The sequence below is a fragment of the Vicugna pacos genome, chromosome 12 (genome assembly GCF_048564905.1).
Source record: "Vicugna pacos chromosome 12, VicPac4, whole genome shotgun sequence".
Lineage (NCBI taxonomy): Eukaryota > Metazoa > Chordata > Mammalia > Artiodactyla > Camelidae > Vicugna > Vicugna pacos.
The window spans coordinates 22,627,182-22,643,160 of record NC_132998.1 but is presented as its reverse complement, the minus strand read 5'-3'; the positions used below and the strand labels follow the sequence as shown (position 1 = coordinate 22,643,160).

Below are 15,979 nucleotides of genomic sequence, written 5' to 3'. Positions count from 1 at the left end.
CAAACGCAGTTGAATTTCTCCTCCCACCTGCCCTTCCCCGCCGTCCACAGCCACACTAGCTCACTTCTGTCTTCTCTCTTTGACCTTATTACAGCTAATCAAACACTACCACTGCCACTGTTAGCTCCTTGAGGGTTTCATGCATGTTACTTCTTTTATATTCTCTAGAGGAGGCTGAGTAGCCAAGCTGCTTCTACAAGGCACCCTCAAATCTACTTCTAGCATCCAGAAGTTTCTTCTGTTTGGCTGCCCCACCATTATTTTTTGTTCCTCTTCCTCATTCGTTTCCTCAGTATTATAAAAGTAACATCCATATACTCATTTTACCTCTCCGTTGTTTCTGATGAGAGGTCAGTCTTCATTTGTATATCATTCCCATGTGTATAATTTGTTTTCTTTTTCCCTCTGGCTGTTTTACATTTTGTTTTTGGTTTTCAGCAGTTTGACTATGATGTGCTGAAATGTGGTTTTCCTTGTATTTATCTTGTCTGGGGTTTGCAGAGCCTCTTGGGTTTGTAGGTCATTTTTTTGTTTGTTTATATGACTTTTTCAAACTAAATTTGGGAAATTGAGGGCTATTATTTCTTCCAGTATTTTTTCTGCCCCATTCTCTCTCTCTTCATTCTGAGATTCCAACACACACATTAGGCTGCTTGACATGTTGCTACCGCTCACTGAAGCTCCATTCAGTTTTTACATAAGTCTTTTTTCTCTTTGTTCTATGGACTGAATAATTTTTCTGGATCTGGATTTAGGTTTACTGGCCCTTTGTTCTGCAGACTCTAATGTGCTGTGAAGCCCATTCAGCAGGTTTCTCATTACAGATATTATAGCTGCCAGGTCTAGCATTTCCATTTTTCTGTTACCAGTTCTCTGCTGATAGTTCCCATCTATTCACTCATTACATCTGTCATTTCCTAAGTTCTTGAACATATTTATAATCACTGCTTTAAAGTCCCTCTCACTTAATTCCATCATCTGAGGAACCTCGGTATCTATTTCTAGCGATTGCTTCTTTGACTATAAGTCACATTTTCCTACTTTTTTGCATACTTTGAGTGCTCAGTACATTTTTATTATAAGCTGGACCATTTAGATGATCCATTATAGGGAGACTAGAACAGGTTATCTTCCTTTAAAAGGTGTCCATATACTTACTTTAAAGTGCATTTGAAAGTACAGAGAAAAAAGAAATAAGCCACTTGTCCACAGGCCCGTGTAATCATTTTTTTAAGTCACTATTTCTCTAGCAGAAGTGTCCTCCATCATTCTCCAAAAAGTTACTCTCAAGAGCTGGTGTCTTTGTGGTGCTGGAAACGTACTCAGACAGAACTTACTCCAAGTTACTTGCTAAAAAGATAAATGAAAATTGAGTTGCAGTAACAAATTCTAGAGAAAGATTTGAAGAAAAGTTAGAATTTTGGGGAATCGAAAAGGTGGGAAGTTTATGCCAGGCACGTGGGGCATGCACGCAACCATAAGTTCTCCATATCTTCTTAAAAGTATCAAGAAATGATGTTCTTATTTCATCCTTTTGCATTATCCTGTTGACAACATACAGAGAATATATAGTACGTTGTTCATAGATCTCCCTTGCATGAAATCTTTCTTGCCACTTTAGTCTCCTAAACTGCCACAAACAATTGCTTTATTCCAGAATCTGATCCAAATCTTTTGCTTCCCGGGATTGGGTGCACAGCACTTGAAATAAAGAGAGGTGTGTGGTTTACCCTGACAGTTTCCCTTCGGCTTAATTCCTGTGTTCCTCCTGCCCTGCTTCAGCACTGCTGTCATCCTCTTTGACTTGGGTGGACTGTCTGGGATCTTAAAAAGGTAAATCCTGAATTTCCACTTCTGTGATCCGTGGGTCACATGGGAACAATCTGAGCGGCAGCCCTAGTTTATAGGCAACTTCCTAAGTCCAATTTCATCTATCTCCTTTTCCACTAAGCCCATTTTCAGTGTTACCACCCCAACACATTCCCTGCTCCTCCCTTCCCCACCGCCTCCTTTTAAGAGAGAACAGAGCCTGCCAGTCAGAAGTCCTAAAATCCTATACCTTTTCTAAACCTTCAGGCCTCTATGCCTCCTGGGAGGTGGAATAGGAGTGGTTAGAACAAGAGATCAGACTAGACTTTTGGTTTTAATACTTAAATGCTGGGATCATGTTTTATGGAAGATGCTTCGTTAAGTACCCACTATCCTTCATTCTTCCTTGCTAGCGGAGATCTATTTGCCTTGTGTTGGCAGTGTGTCCAGGCCCAGGCTTCAGCTCATAATTGTGATGGTAATGCTCAGGTCTTTTGCAGCTAAGAGTGCTCATTTCCCCAATTCTGGCCAATGGGATGATAGGAAATTTGTTATGGTGGGATGCTGTGGGAAAATTTTTGCTCTCCTCATTAAAGAACAGTCATGTGGGCATTGACCCTTCCTTATTCTACTCTGCATTGATTATGAATGTTCCAGGAGCAAGAGCAGCTCCGTGACACTGAGAAAACGTCAGAGACGAGCAGAGATGCCATAGAATCTGCCCCAGCAGGCATCTCCCTCAGGCTTCTTATAACTTGGAAAAAAATTTTGTTTCCATTACTGTTCATCAGGTTTTATTTGTTGTTTTATTTTTGTTTCTTTGTTTCTTGTAGCTGAAGCATTCCAAACTGATACGTTTGGGGAATTTTTTCTTTCTTATATTAATAGGAAAAAATGAATAGCAGAAATAAAAAGATCAGTGGAAGAGAATACAGATCAATGGAAGTGCCTGTTTCAAAATACCTATAGCCCATGGTTGATAGAGGGTGCTGTGGTCTGAATGTTTGTGGCCCCCTCCCCAAATTCATCTGTTGAAACCTAATGCCCAGTGTGACCATATTAGGAGGTGGGAACTTTGAGTGATGATTAGGTCATGAAGGTGGAGCCCAATGAACTGGATTAGTGCCCTTATAAAAGAAACTCTAGATAACTCCCTTGCCCCTTCCACTATGTGAGGACATGGCAAAAAGGTGCCATCCAAGAGGAAGTGAGCTCTCACCAGGCACCAGATCTGTCGGTGACTTGATCTTGGACTTCCCAGCCTCCAGAACAGTGAGAAATTAATGTTTGTTGTTTATAAGCCAGCCAGTCTATGGTATTTTGTTATAGCGGACCCAAAGGACTAAGATAGAGAATATTGTTTTAAAGTGATGATGCTGTATCTAGATTTTCCCCCTTCAGGCAGTTTTTTTCCTAGAACACTTCATTCAATCATTCATGCATTCAGCAAACACTTACGGAGCCCCAGCTTTTTGGTTTGCACTAGGAGAGGTAATAGGGATACAAAAATAAAATGAACACTGTAACTTCTTCTCTACTCGTGAAACTCAGTCTGGTAGAAGAGACACACAAGTAAAGAAGCAGGACTAGTAGGGGAAGGGATCAAAAACATAACAAGGTGAGAGAACTGTATGAACAAAGGTTCAGTGATGAGCTGGCATATGGTATATTAGAGATGAGTGAGAGCTTGTAGGGCTGAGGGGCGGGAGGTAAAGTTGAAAAATAGAGCAGGGCTAGGTGTAAAACTCTTGCTTGCCAAGCTTTATAATTTGGTGTCACCTATAGGCAAGAAACCCATAGGTAATCTAAACCTTTTTAGTTTGTCATTTTTAAAGTTGCTGGGTTGACATGATCAGATTTCCTTCGGAGGAAAATTGATGGTAGTTTAGAGGACTAACTAAAGTGAGGAGAAATCCATGAAAGGGAAAACATTGCCACCATCACAGAAAGTTCTATTTGACAGTGCTAGTTAAAAGTTTTAAAAGACTTGAATGAGGAATCAGGGAAATGTGAATTTAAATGACATTTAATTTCGCATCTGTGAGATCAGGGGAAATAATACCAAGTGTTGTTCAGGATGTGGGGAGAGCAGGGGCCTGATACATGATTAATGAGCAAGCAGATCGCTGTAAGCACCTTGAAGAGCAATCTGGCACTGTCTAGTGAAGATTAAGGTATTTAATTTTTAAGGACCCAGCAGTTTAATGTTTAGGGACAAAAGTAAGAGAAACACTCATGAGCAAACAAGGAGACCACTCACTACAAGGACATCACTACAACATTCTTTGTAATAGGAAAAAAAAAGGTCCTCTATGTGTTCGTACTGGGAGGACAAGTAAGTAAATTTTGGAATATTCACTTAATGGAAAACTATACAGCAGTTAAAATAAAGATCTATGTGTCTTGAAATGATTATATCTTAAAACTTTATTGTTGAATGAAAAATTTTGTCTATACTGTAAACAATATACAGGAGGGTATACTATGTTCATTAATGCCCTGTCATAGGGTTATTCTGCATACTGCCTCCACACTAACACCGATTTTTCTAAAAAGCTAATCTGGTTATGTTAACTCTTGACCTTTCTTTTTGTTTTGTTTTGTTTTAATGTTTTTTATTTTTTGAGGGGGAGGTAGTTAGGTTTACTTATTTATTTTTTTTCGAGGAGGAACTGGGGATTGAACCTAGGACCTTGCGTGTGTGCTAAGCAAGCACTCTACCACTGAAACTATACCCTACCCCCTAACCCTTGCCCTTTCTGTAAATAGACTAAAAGCTTTCTCACTGAAAAATATATATATATAAGTTGTCATTTTCTGGATTTGAACAGTCTGTGTCCAGTTTTGCCTTGTGTTCATAAATCAGCACTTACGCAGAGTGTGAAGTTGGGTCAGAAAAGTAATAAAGACAATGCAAAGTTAGAGAATATTACCTGTTAAGGAAGGTAGGCATTCTTAGCCTGGAAAACAATATGAACTCTGAGGTATTTAATGATGGTTTTAAGAACTTCTGTGTTCTCATTTGGATGTGCAGGATCTGTCTGGTTTAACTTTGAAGATGTAAATCTAACCTATTTCTTTCTGAGGATCTGAGATTCCTCTGAGATTCCCTACCCTATCCTCCTTTTCGTTCTCCCCTTCTCCTTTCTCTTCTTCTTGGAACCCTTTATATAACATTTTAAGTGTATTCGATAATGAGTTTGGAAAGCTTCAGGGAAAAAGCTAATTCTGTTGAATTCAATATCATGGAAGGCACAGCTACTGTTTATTTGCCCAGGCCCTTGTACTAGGACCTGGAGCCATGGAACTGAGTAAGTAACACATCCCTACCTTCAAAAATCTCGTCGTCTAGTTGAATACAGATCTCTATAAACTAGTCATCGTACCCCTGTGAGATCAATGCCATAACAGACTACTTCAGCGGCTTTAACTATTCTATGCAAAATAGCCTTTATAGAGTCGAGAAGAATGGCTGTAAAGGAATCACTCGGTCACGGCGACCACCCAGGTGGTGCCAGAGTTGGAAGCAGCCCTCCTCCCTCAGCCCCCGCCGTCAATGCGGCTCAGAACGAATCGGCTTTTCAGAAACGCGGAGAGCAAGGGAAAAGGCAGCCAAATCTTCCAGGCAGAAGCAGTTCCGATCCGAGGATTAGAGCCTATCAATGAGGGGTGACCGAACTGGAGGGAGGAAAGAAGGAAGGAAATAGGGCTTAAGCTCCGAGGGAGACTCTCTCAGGAGACAGGGTCAGGCACCAAGCATCCGCCTTCGCCGGAAAGTTCTCTCCCGCCGGGCTGGGGGGAACAGGCTCCTGCAGCGGGGTGCTCGCGGCTGCGGCCTGGCAGGGCCCCCAGTCCCGCCCGGGCCCCGGGCCGCCCGCGATCTGCGTCGCCGGGAGGAGGACCTCCAGCTGCCAGGCCGCCTTTGAAGTCTCGGCGGCCGACGGGAGGGGAGATGGATGACACGAGGGACAGGGACGGGGCGGAGGGGCCCTGCTCGGTTCCCAGGATCCGCACGAGGGGCCCGCCGGGCGTGGGCTGGTCCTAGTGTGGGACCTGGAGTGAGTGCGGGCACGTTGCCGGAGGAAGTTACATGGTGAGAGGAGCCGGCCGGGAGGGAGAGGAACGGTGCACGTGAGAGGAAGCAGGGATGTGTGTGAGAGGAGGCAGGAGTATGTGTGTGAGAGGAGGCAGGGGTGAGTGTGTGAGGGAGAAGGCCGGCTGGACGCAAGTCTGGGGCAGGGGGTCTGCTCCCAGGACTGTGGGCGGAGCCGAAGCCCGTGCGGAGGCCGCCGAGGAGCCGCAGCACTGCTCCCCCCCGACCCCCGGCACCGTGGTGAGCGCGGTAACCTGCCCTTGCACCGGCGGCCTGGGGCAGGTCGGTGGAAGGAGACTCAGGCAGGAATGAGGTTCCGTTTAACCTAGGAGAGCAGCGAGAGCTATTAACTTGTCACTGGCATCCGCTCATTCTTGAAAGAAAAAAATCCGCGAGCCAACAGACCCCCCAGGAGGGAGCGCCGGGGGAGTGGCCGTCGCCCCCTCGACTTTCAGGAGTTAAGTTTCCGAGCCCGCGCCCGGCCCCGCCCCGGCCCCGCCCCTTCGCCCGGCCCCGCCCTCCCAGACTGCGCGGCGTCGGCCCGCGAGCCAATGGGAAGCTCTCAACCTCCAGCCCCGGGTACAAATCACCGCAGGAAGTGTTAGGCGCGCCGCAGCGCCAGACAAAATCGATTACTTTTCTCCCCTCCGTGGTCCCCCTGGGAAACGGAGAGGAACCCGGGTGGATTTTTGTCGGTCTGCCCTCGGGCCAGGAGGAAGCTAGGGCTGATGGCCCCGGGGGCCCAGGAGGTTTGCTACTAACCTCTTCCTCCAGCCTTGCCAACACGGATGATAACGCGCCCAGATTGCGGCTCAGAGAGAGGCTCATTAACTGGAAGGTACACAATGAAGGCTCTCCTGGAGAGGAAGGCAGTCTTCTCCCCTGACCCCAGATTATTTCCGGTGAGGGTCATCGAATAAATCCACAGGTCACATCTGTTCAAAGGGAACTATTGCAATATTTGTTGACCAGGAGTGAGAGTTACATCTGAGAGGGTGTGTGTATATTTGTGTGTGATGTTGGAAGAGACGACTTTCCCACCCGTCAGAATGCGCACAATGGGAGGATATGAAGGAGTTTGAAACGACAACCAGTTCATATCCCCCTTCTCCCTCAGTCTCGTGTTTGAATAGTCTCCGCGTTTGAGGCAGAACTTTGGGCTGCAAGGTAGATTGGAATCCGCAAGATTTAGTGGTTAAGGAAAGCTTTGAAGTGGGGGAAATATTGTACAGAAAAATCTTGGACAGCAAAACCAAAAAGGGGAATGTGAGGGGGGAGGAGATAACAAAATAGATAATACAAGACACTTAAAAAAAAATTGGGTGAGGGGGAAGTATACCTCAAGCGGTAAAGCGCATGCCTAACATGCATGAGGTTCTGGGTTCAATCCCCACTACCTCCCCTAGAAATAAATAAATAAACCTAATTACCTCCCCCACCCCACCAAAAAAAAAAAAAAAGTCTTCTGTATTCTTCAAGCTTAGTAGGCATTCCTAGAGACCTCTGCTTTCTATGGCCGAGTCAGAGCTCAAATCTCTGTCCTTAGGGAGCTGCAGGTAATGGTGGTTTGTTGCTTTATAGTGAGAGAGCCCGATAAGGTGCCGGTGGCTGCAAGGTTTGTAGTGGTGACAGGCACCTCCTTTTAGGTCTTTTTTAGAGTTTCAGATTTGAAACTAAAGATGGTTCAAATTGTCTCTTCCCTCTCATCCATTTACCTCTAAATTCAGTTTCTCAGAATTTCTCACTGACTACACAAAGCAATTGCTTTGCTCCTTTTGACTGGGACCAGTATGTACCTGTCACTGCTTTATCTTACAGGAAACTCAAAGGTGACTTCCTTTCTCTTCTCCTGAAAGCAGTTGCTCATCTTGGTGTTTGTTTCAGAACATCTTTATTTAATGAACAATGGTTGATATTCAGCAGGAAACATACCTTAACAAAGTTATCAAATGCCTGGTACTAGAGCAAACAGGCATTAAAATTAAAAGGAAAGCATGTTAATCTTCATGAAATGATAATTCTTGAATATGTGAAATTAAACTGCATGCTCATTTCTTTAATTGGTCAGACATCTTCCATCTTTTTTTATTTCCTTTTTCCATTTGGCAAATTTAGAGACAGATAACATGGGAGAGAGAGGAGTTGTTACTTTCTTTTACTAAATAAACAATTGGATTAATAACAACTATTCCTATAGCTTGTGTAGGGCTTGTGACTAGAAATAAAAATATACCAATGCAAAGCAGAAGTATGTTGAAAGGATAGACAGGAAACTTCTACCATGGTGTTGTCCTTACCTTAACGAGCTGTCTCAGGAATTCACACTGTAAGTTAAACACACCCAATATTAGTTGCCATCCTCTCTTTATTTTTCTCAGCCCTAAGGCCGAAATTTCCCAGGGTTTTCTTCTCTTGGTGATCGCATACATTCCTATGGATTTTAATTCCATCTGTATGTTGATGGTTCCAAAATTTCTGTCCCCAGAAAAGAGATCATCCCTGAGCCCAATCTTATACTTCTATCTGCTTGACAACTTCTCAGGCATTTCAGCTTTGACCCAGCCAAAGCTGACCTCCTGATCTCACCTCTCCAGAACGTTTCTTTCTCGTCTTCTCAGCAACGTAAATAATTCCACCAAGCACCTAACTCATCATCAGAAACCTGGAAGTCATTTTTAAATTATCTCTTCTTTATTCTCCACTCCCAATCCATCACCAAATCCCCAGTATTCCACCTGCAAATACATGTGAACCTCACAATTCTGTCTTCTTTGTTCTACCCTAGTCCAGGCTGTATCTTTCACCAGGATTGCTGCAATAGCCTTGTTTGCTGGTTTCTCCTTGCTTCTATTACCTCCTCGTCTCTCCTGCTCACCTGGAAAACACACAAGATGACTTCTTTTAAACCATAAATTGTGTCTTGTCATTGCCATTCTTAAAAATGTTCAGACATTTTTTTGTATGGTAGCCCACCTGACCTGTATGACCCAGTCTCTGCTTACTTCTCCAAGCTCATCTTGAGCATCTTCTCTCTGACCTTCTGTGGCTTTCTCTTCGGGTTGTCACCCAGGCTAGTCCCCACACTCTGCATGGATGTCTCCATCTTATCCTCTAGGTTTCAGCTTCAAGAAAACCTCAGGGAGCCCTTCTCCTAAGAGATTCCATACTTTTTTAGCCCTGTGTCTGTTTCCTTTGCATCATGTTTCAAGTTGCAGTTATACGTTATTTTATTGTTCATTTGCTTTTTTTCTGTCTACCTGTAAGCGTCATGTGATCACAGACTATTTCGTTTTCTCTGTCCACGGTCTTGCATAGTATTTGGCTCTCAGTAAATATTAGTTGAGTGAATGAATGAGGAAATGACCAAACTCTGAAGATGAATATCTCAGTAAAGTGCTAATGTCCTGTATCTTTGGGCCACATCTCTTCCTGAGCTGTATATACATATATACACAAAGGTCTACAAGGCATCTCTACTGGGATTTCCATCAGCACACTGGACTCAACAGGTCCCAAACTGACTTCACTGCACACCCCGTTCCTGCAGTCCCTGTTTCCATCAATGAGACCACTATGCACTTGCCCAGTCCAGAAATCTGGCAATCGCAGGAGATTCCTTCCCTTTTCTCACTGTCTATATCCAGCTGGCCATCAAGCCCTGCAAAAATGGACACCTCCATCTCTTTCTCTCTTTTTCACTTCCTCCCCGGTTGGTCAGGGCCTCCCAGGTTCCCACCGGGTTTACCACACTGGATTCCTACAGCTCTCTTCTGGGCAAATGGATCTCAGACATGCCAAGCATGCCCCTCCCTTGAGATGGTATCCTTGTTCGTTCTTCATGGCTCACTTCTTTACTTCTTTCAGTTCAAACATCTTCTTTCAGAGATGCCTTTCTAAACCAGCCTACATAAAATAGCGGTCAACCCCCTTACTTTCTACTTTTAATTTTTTTTCTTGGCACTTATGTTATATATTTATGTGCCTTTTTGTTTATTATCTGTTTTCCCTCGTAAAACATAAACTCCACAAAGGTGGACGGGGATTTTGTTTGTTTGGTCATCACTGAACCCTCAGTGCCTCCGTGTGCAGACACTCAGCAAATGTTTTCTGAATGACAGTTCTCCTAACAATTCTCTGACCTGTCACCCTCCTTCATTCATCCTCTAAGCTGCCATATCAGAGTGATCCGCAAAACCCAAATCTGCTTCTCTCTTTTCTGGGGCACCCTCAAACTACATCATGAGGTCCAATCTCCTTAGCATACACTGGATAACTGTTGCCCAAGGCCACCTAGCTACCAAGTGTCAGAGCTGGGATTCAGATCTGTGTTTGACGGACTTCAAGCATCCAAGTCTTCAAAACTCTGTTTTTTCTGCCTCTTTATTCCAGAAACACCGGGACTTCTCAGGCTTATAACACCATGGGCTATTTCACACCTCTGGGCTTTGGCATTTCTATTCCATCTGCCAGAAATGTTCTTCCACTTCTTCCTTATTCACCTTATAAATTCCTACTCATCTTTCAAAACCCAACCCAAATGTCACTACCTCCAAACTTCACTGATCCATCGACCTGAAAGAGTCACTCCATTAGCTGTCCAACCACAATACTTTACACATTTCTGTTTTTGCATTATAGCTCGATGTAATTATTTATTCACTTGTTTTTCATCCACACAATGAGTATTCAATGACTATTGAATATTTTAGAGTCCAATTTTGATAAATGCTATGCTTAAGATGGATGAATATCACATTGAAAATTACAGTTTTGTTTTTTTTTAACCATCCTAATCTTCAGCTTAGCTGCTTCCAAGTCTTTCTAGACTCAGAACTTAATTGACTAGTTAGAGAAATTGGAAAGTGTAGCATTCAGCTGCTAATAACAGAAAGCGGAAATAACATTGGCTAAAATACAACAGAAATTTTCTTTTGCAGGACAGTTCATGGCTAGCATGGCGGCTTCACAGCCATCAGTGACTCCTTGTACATTTTTGTTCCACTTTTCGTAGTAGGCAGCTTCCATTCCTGAGGCCGCTTCATGGTCCATGACAGATGCTGGAGCTGCAGCCATCACATCTTTTTTAAAGACAAGAAGCAGGAGAAAGGGTCATTAGAAGCACGGAGCCACTACATAAAATTTTGTAGATCCTGGATACCTCTTGGGCTATATTCTAAAAACTCCTCCTGCCACAGCACAACAGATTTATTATAACTAAGTTAAAGCATCTTTCTACACGTAGCGGTGATTTTAAAAATTGCTGCAAATCCTTTTCTTCTCTGCCCAATGAGAGGTGGCGTGCATATCCACTTCATTCCAATCTGGGCAACCTTGTTTTGACCGATAGAGTGTGGCAGAAGAGATGCTCTATGACTTCCAAAGAGAGACCATCAAAGGCCACAGATCTCCTCTCTGGCTCCCCCGGGCAGCTAGTGCCAGGTTAAGCCAGTAGCCATGTAAGAAGTCTGAGTATCCTGAGACCGCTATGCTGGGCCGGCAACGTGTAGTCACTCCACTGATGGCCCAGCTGGGCTCTCAACCAAGAACCAGCATTGTCTGCCCACCCATGTTGGATGTCCCAGCTGACATCTTAGTGCAACCACAGGAGAAACCCCAGGGCAGAACTGTGCGGCTGAGCCATGCCCAAATTCCTGAGCCACAAAATTGTGGGCAAAATAAAATGGCTATTTTAAGCCGTTGGGTTTGGGGGATATTTCTTCACAACAATAGATAACTGAACATTACCAGACTGTTCTGACTAGTGTGTGCCAGTCTTTACCAAATTATTTATTTCAAACAACTCCTCTGGTCAGATCCTGTTTACACTCATGATGATCTGTCAGCAACTCTCTGTATCTCACCAGTTATAAATCCAACCATAGTTTCCCATAATTCCTCAGAAACTTTTTCCAGTTTTTTATATTCTGAGGCTCTCAGCCTAATAGTTTACCTAAGGAGCAAGTAGGTTACAGATGCAAGTACTCTTCCTTAATGTTCAGCGATATATTGCCTCTTCCTTTGGGGAGAAGCTTGCCTAGGACAATGTCAGATGGTTTGCAGGGCTCATCGACTCTCCATTCTGTGGTAAGAACTGGTTATGAGTCACGTGGCATGATTTCAACAGAGATTATTAATTATTCATGGTCTTTAAAAAAAGATCTCCTTAAAGACATTATGCTTTATGAGATAAGTCAGTCACAAAAGTACAAATACTGTATGATTCTACCTACACGAAGTACTTAGACTCATCAAATTCACAGAGACAGACAGTAAAATGATGGTTACCATGGACTGGGAAAGAGTGGAATGGGAAGTTAGTGTTTAATGAAACAGAATTTCAGGTGAAGATGGAAAGCTTTTGGAGATGAGTGGTAGTGCTAGTTGCACCACACTGAACTGTACACTTAAAAATGGTTAAATGATCAGTTTTATATTATGTATGTTTTACCACAATAAAGAAATTCTAAAAAATTCTCCATTCCAACACTCCCTATAAGAATCAAGACAAGCCAGAACTGTCTCCTGATAGATCACATCACAGTCCTTGGAGGGAAATGATACAGGACGACTGGGAGCTCGTTCTTGTTTAAAAGCCCCCTGCCGTAGTAAACAGGGAGAGAAACATTTTCCTCTGGTCTGATGACATTGTTTTATTATCACGAATCAAAAGTGGCCTCAAGAAAAAGTGGTTGCAGTATCTAATACCTGTCAAAAATAATGGCCTAACCAACTATAGTAAAATTAAATTCGTGGTTTGTGGGTGCTATTCTCAACTCATTCAGTTTCCTTTTGCAGTGAACTCACTCTGGAGTCCCATCAGAAAGCCTCGCGGTTCAGCGAGAGGTTCTGTGGGAGTCCTACTGATGTTTTCCTCCAGCCACTGTGGGTGATTAGGAAACTCTAGCTTTGAAATGTTTTCCATGCCCCAACAGTATGGAACTCCAGGGATTCAATTAAACATTTGTTCAAGTGCTGGAGCACATTCAAAGCAACTTCCTAAGGAAAATTTTGGCTCCCCCTTGAGATGCCCCAGCAGCCTACCTCTGAGGAAAACAGGGGTGGTCTTCATCGGTGTGAATACACTGATTTGCTTCTGCAACTTTAGTAGAAGGATGACAAACTCAGCATTTGTTCAGTGGTTTCCCAAACCCTATGAATCTGGACTCTATGATCCCAAAGTAATACCAACACTCTGGGCTCTTGCCAGAGGGAAGAATCTTTATTTTATTTGGCCAGGCTCCGAGAAGTGATATCTGGGGAAGACTGCCCAGTGGATATGTTATTTAGTGTTTAAAGTGAACCCCAATCCTGAATTATATTGGTTTAGTCTGCAATGACTCCCCTTCACCCAAGTCTTAGTTTCTATGAGAGGTTATTATAAGAAACAGGGCTGTGATACCCTCTTTTCTTTTCTGTAAAAGTGCTGTTAGGACGCTGCCTGTTACATCCCCAAGCAGATACTCCACATAGCAGATTTCTTTTAAAATTTAGTTTCATTTGAAAATAGGCATTCTTTGCATTTTTCAACAGCAAGATCAATGTCAGGGTTTTTCTCTCTTTGCCTTGGCTGCTAAGAAGCTCAGAACCAAATCTGAAGCTTCATCTCAGTAATCATGTTCACTCTTTGGGTTGCCTTATTTCAAGTTTCCATTTTTTTCTTTTCTGGCTTTCTATTTTGATTTTACCAATTTATTTGAATTGGAGTGTTTTCACTCATAGACCACCCAGATTCTTTTTGGAAAGAAGTATTAAGTAAACCACACTTAGCTCGTAACTTTTAACTCCCTTTGTGTCACCTCAGCTCAGCCTCAATTTACAGGAATTGGCCCTCAAAATGAGTGTTTAAGAAACTTCAAAAGGGAAGAAGGTGACGACTTAAAGCTGACAGAAGGAAACATACTGAAGATTCTAGAAGAGGCAATCCTGTACACAAAGTCTACACAAGGACTTTCTTATAGGGAAGTAACCTTTAGTGAATCCCTCCACTTATTTGGAGCCCAAGACAGAGCTGAAGTTTGGCCAGACTCAGTTTAATAAAGGGCCATCCTTCAGCCAGAAGTAATCCTTCCTCCACTGAACTCCCTAGTACTTTATTTAGAGCCTATCTTGGGGCATTTACACTTTCTACCCCTTGCCATCTTCTAACTTTCTTCCTATCACTAGATTAGATGATCTGTGAGGGTCAGAGCCCTACGTTGATTCATATTCTATCCCTTTCCCAATTCTTTCTTATCCTTCCTACCAGAAGAGGCTTGTCCAAATAGTCATTGAATGAAAATCATTCACATTTGCAAAACAATGTTCTTTCAAAGGTTTATCTGTGTGTATTACTCCTGGGAATCTGCTGCACAGGTTTGTCCCTTTCTCTGTAGTGTCAAACACTGGATCTTTGCCCAGACAGGATACCAAGATCTAAGGATCATGTGACATTCCTGGCATTGCTTTGCTGCCAGTGATGGTCAGCTGTAAGGTTTCTGGTAAGTAAATGGATGTGAGCCTCAGTAGGTCCTTTCTTTTCCTTTCCCAAACTATCCTGATCATTCATTCCACTACCCAAAATTGGTAATTTTTTGTTTTTCTCTTGTTTGTTTTGAATGATGGCAGTTGACAGATTTTGGAATACATTCCTAGAAGAAGATTTGGTTGAAAACCTGATTTGTATCAGTATGCCATTTGTGATTTTTCCCACGAGGGATGGGTTTTTAAAAAATACGAAATAGAAATCTGCTATAAAGAAATGTTAGCCAACTTCTAATACGAAGTAAAAAAGAAAAGAAAGAAAAGAAAAGAAACAAAGAGAAAGAAAAAAGAAAAAAATCTAGTGGCTGAATCCTTGCCAGGGGAACAGGACAGGGGGATGAATTTATAAAGGAAAGTCTGACGAGCTAACCTGTAAGAAAGCACATATGCATGTTATGTTTGCGGGTGGGTGGAGGCTGCAGTTCATTAGTATTTCTTAGGTGTCCCGAATGACCCACGGCGCGGCTTTTGTGCTTAAAATAGCTTTTGGGTCGCGTCCTCCCCCTCCCGCGGTAACAGTTAGCAGCAGTTCGCCGCTGCCCCCTCCCCGCCCTATCCGGTCGCGGGCCAGGCTGCTGCGGCGCCGGGAAAGCCCGGCGCGGGCTCCGGGGGACCGCCCCGCTGCACGGCGGCCCCCGCGCGCTCGCTGCCGCGGGTGATCGGGACGCGCCGCCGGAGCCGCCGGAGCCGCCCTTCGCTGGCGAGGTCTCGACCATTGCCGGCCTCCGCGCGGACCCGCCGGGACCCCCGCTGCCTGGGGCGCGGAAGTTGCGCCCGGGAACAACCAACGCTTCCATCCCGAGGACGGCGCGGGGAGCCTAACAGACATCTCTTCCGGCCGCAGGGGGACCGGGGCCGAGCACAGGGGGGCTGCTCCCCGAAGACGCGCCCCGGGTGTCCACCAAGGGTGTGCCCGCGGTGGCGGCGGCTCCCGGGTTTGCGGCGCGCAAGTGCCCGCCACCAGGGCGCAGCGAGGGGTTTTCCGTTGCTCCCTCCTCGCGGACGCCCCTGTCCTGGCCTTCCGCTCAGCCACGTCCCGGTGCGGGCGCGTTGACTTTCACCAGTTAGGGGCACGTTTAGAGCCGGCATTCGCGTTTAGAAGTATTATTAATAGTTGTAAGCGTTCCGAAGCGGGAGGGGCCGGAGTGAAAGTGGAGGGTAGGAGGGGAGAAGTGTTAAACTCTCTACCAAACCACGAGAAATCTAACTGGTTACGAGTTTCTGACGGCTTATTAACTTTCCCCAAATGTCCTCAGATTAGCCTGACAGCTCCTTCCCTAAAAATACCGAGTTAAAGCCCCCGACTCGGGAGCAGTTAAACGGTGTCACTGAATCCAGTCTCAGAGCCATTACGGAGTTAATTCACATAATAAGCAAATCATAGAGTTGACAGATTATTATATGAACACGGACAAATTGTTACATAAAATATTTTGATACTGATTGTTTTATTAGTAATGTTAAGCCTCTTTATGGCCGTTTCTGTTTCTCGGGACTGACATGTTAAACAATGCTCCCTGCTAAATAAATAAACCCAAACGGTGTGAACTAATTGTC

The 15,979-nt window shown here is 44.1% G+C and overlaps 2 long non-coding RNA genes across 3 annotated transcripts in view; one reads left to right on the top strand and one right to left on the bottom strand.

Annotated features, from left to right (window-relative positions):
• LOC116282633 (uncharacterized) overlaps window positions 1–15,979 on the top strand; it is a 199,368-nt gene that overhangs the window by 63,471 nt on the left and 119,918 nt on the right. The gene's annotated exons all lie outside the window — the stretch shown is intronic.
• LOC140700441 (uncharacterized) lies at window positions 10,527–14,921 on the bottom strand. The gene is made up of 4 exons (XR_012078834.1): window positions 14,793–14,921; window positions 12,944–13,001; window positions 11,853–11,981; window positions 10,527–10,980 (listed from the first exon to the last, which is right to left on the bottom strand). It is a non-coding gene; the product is annotated as an uncharacterized lncRNA (long non-coding RNA).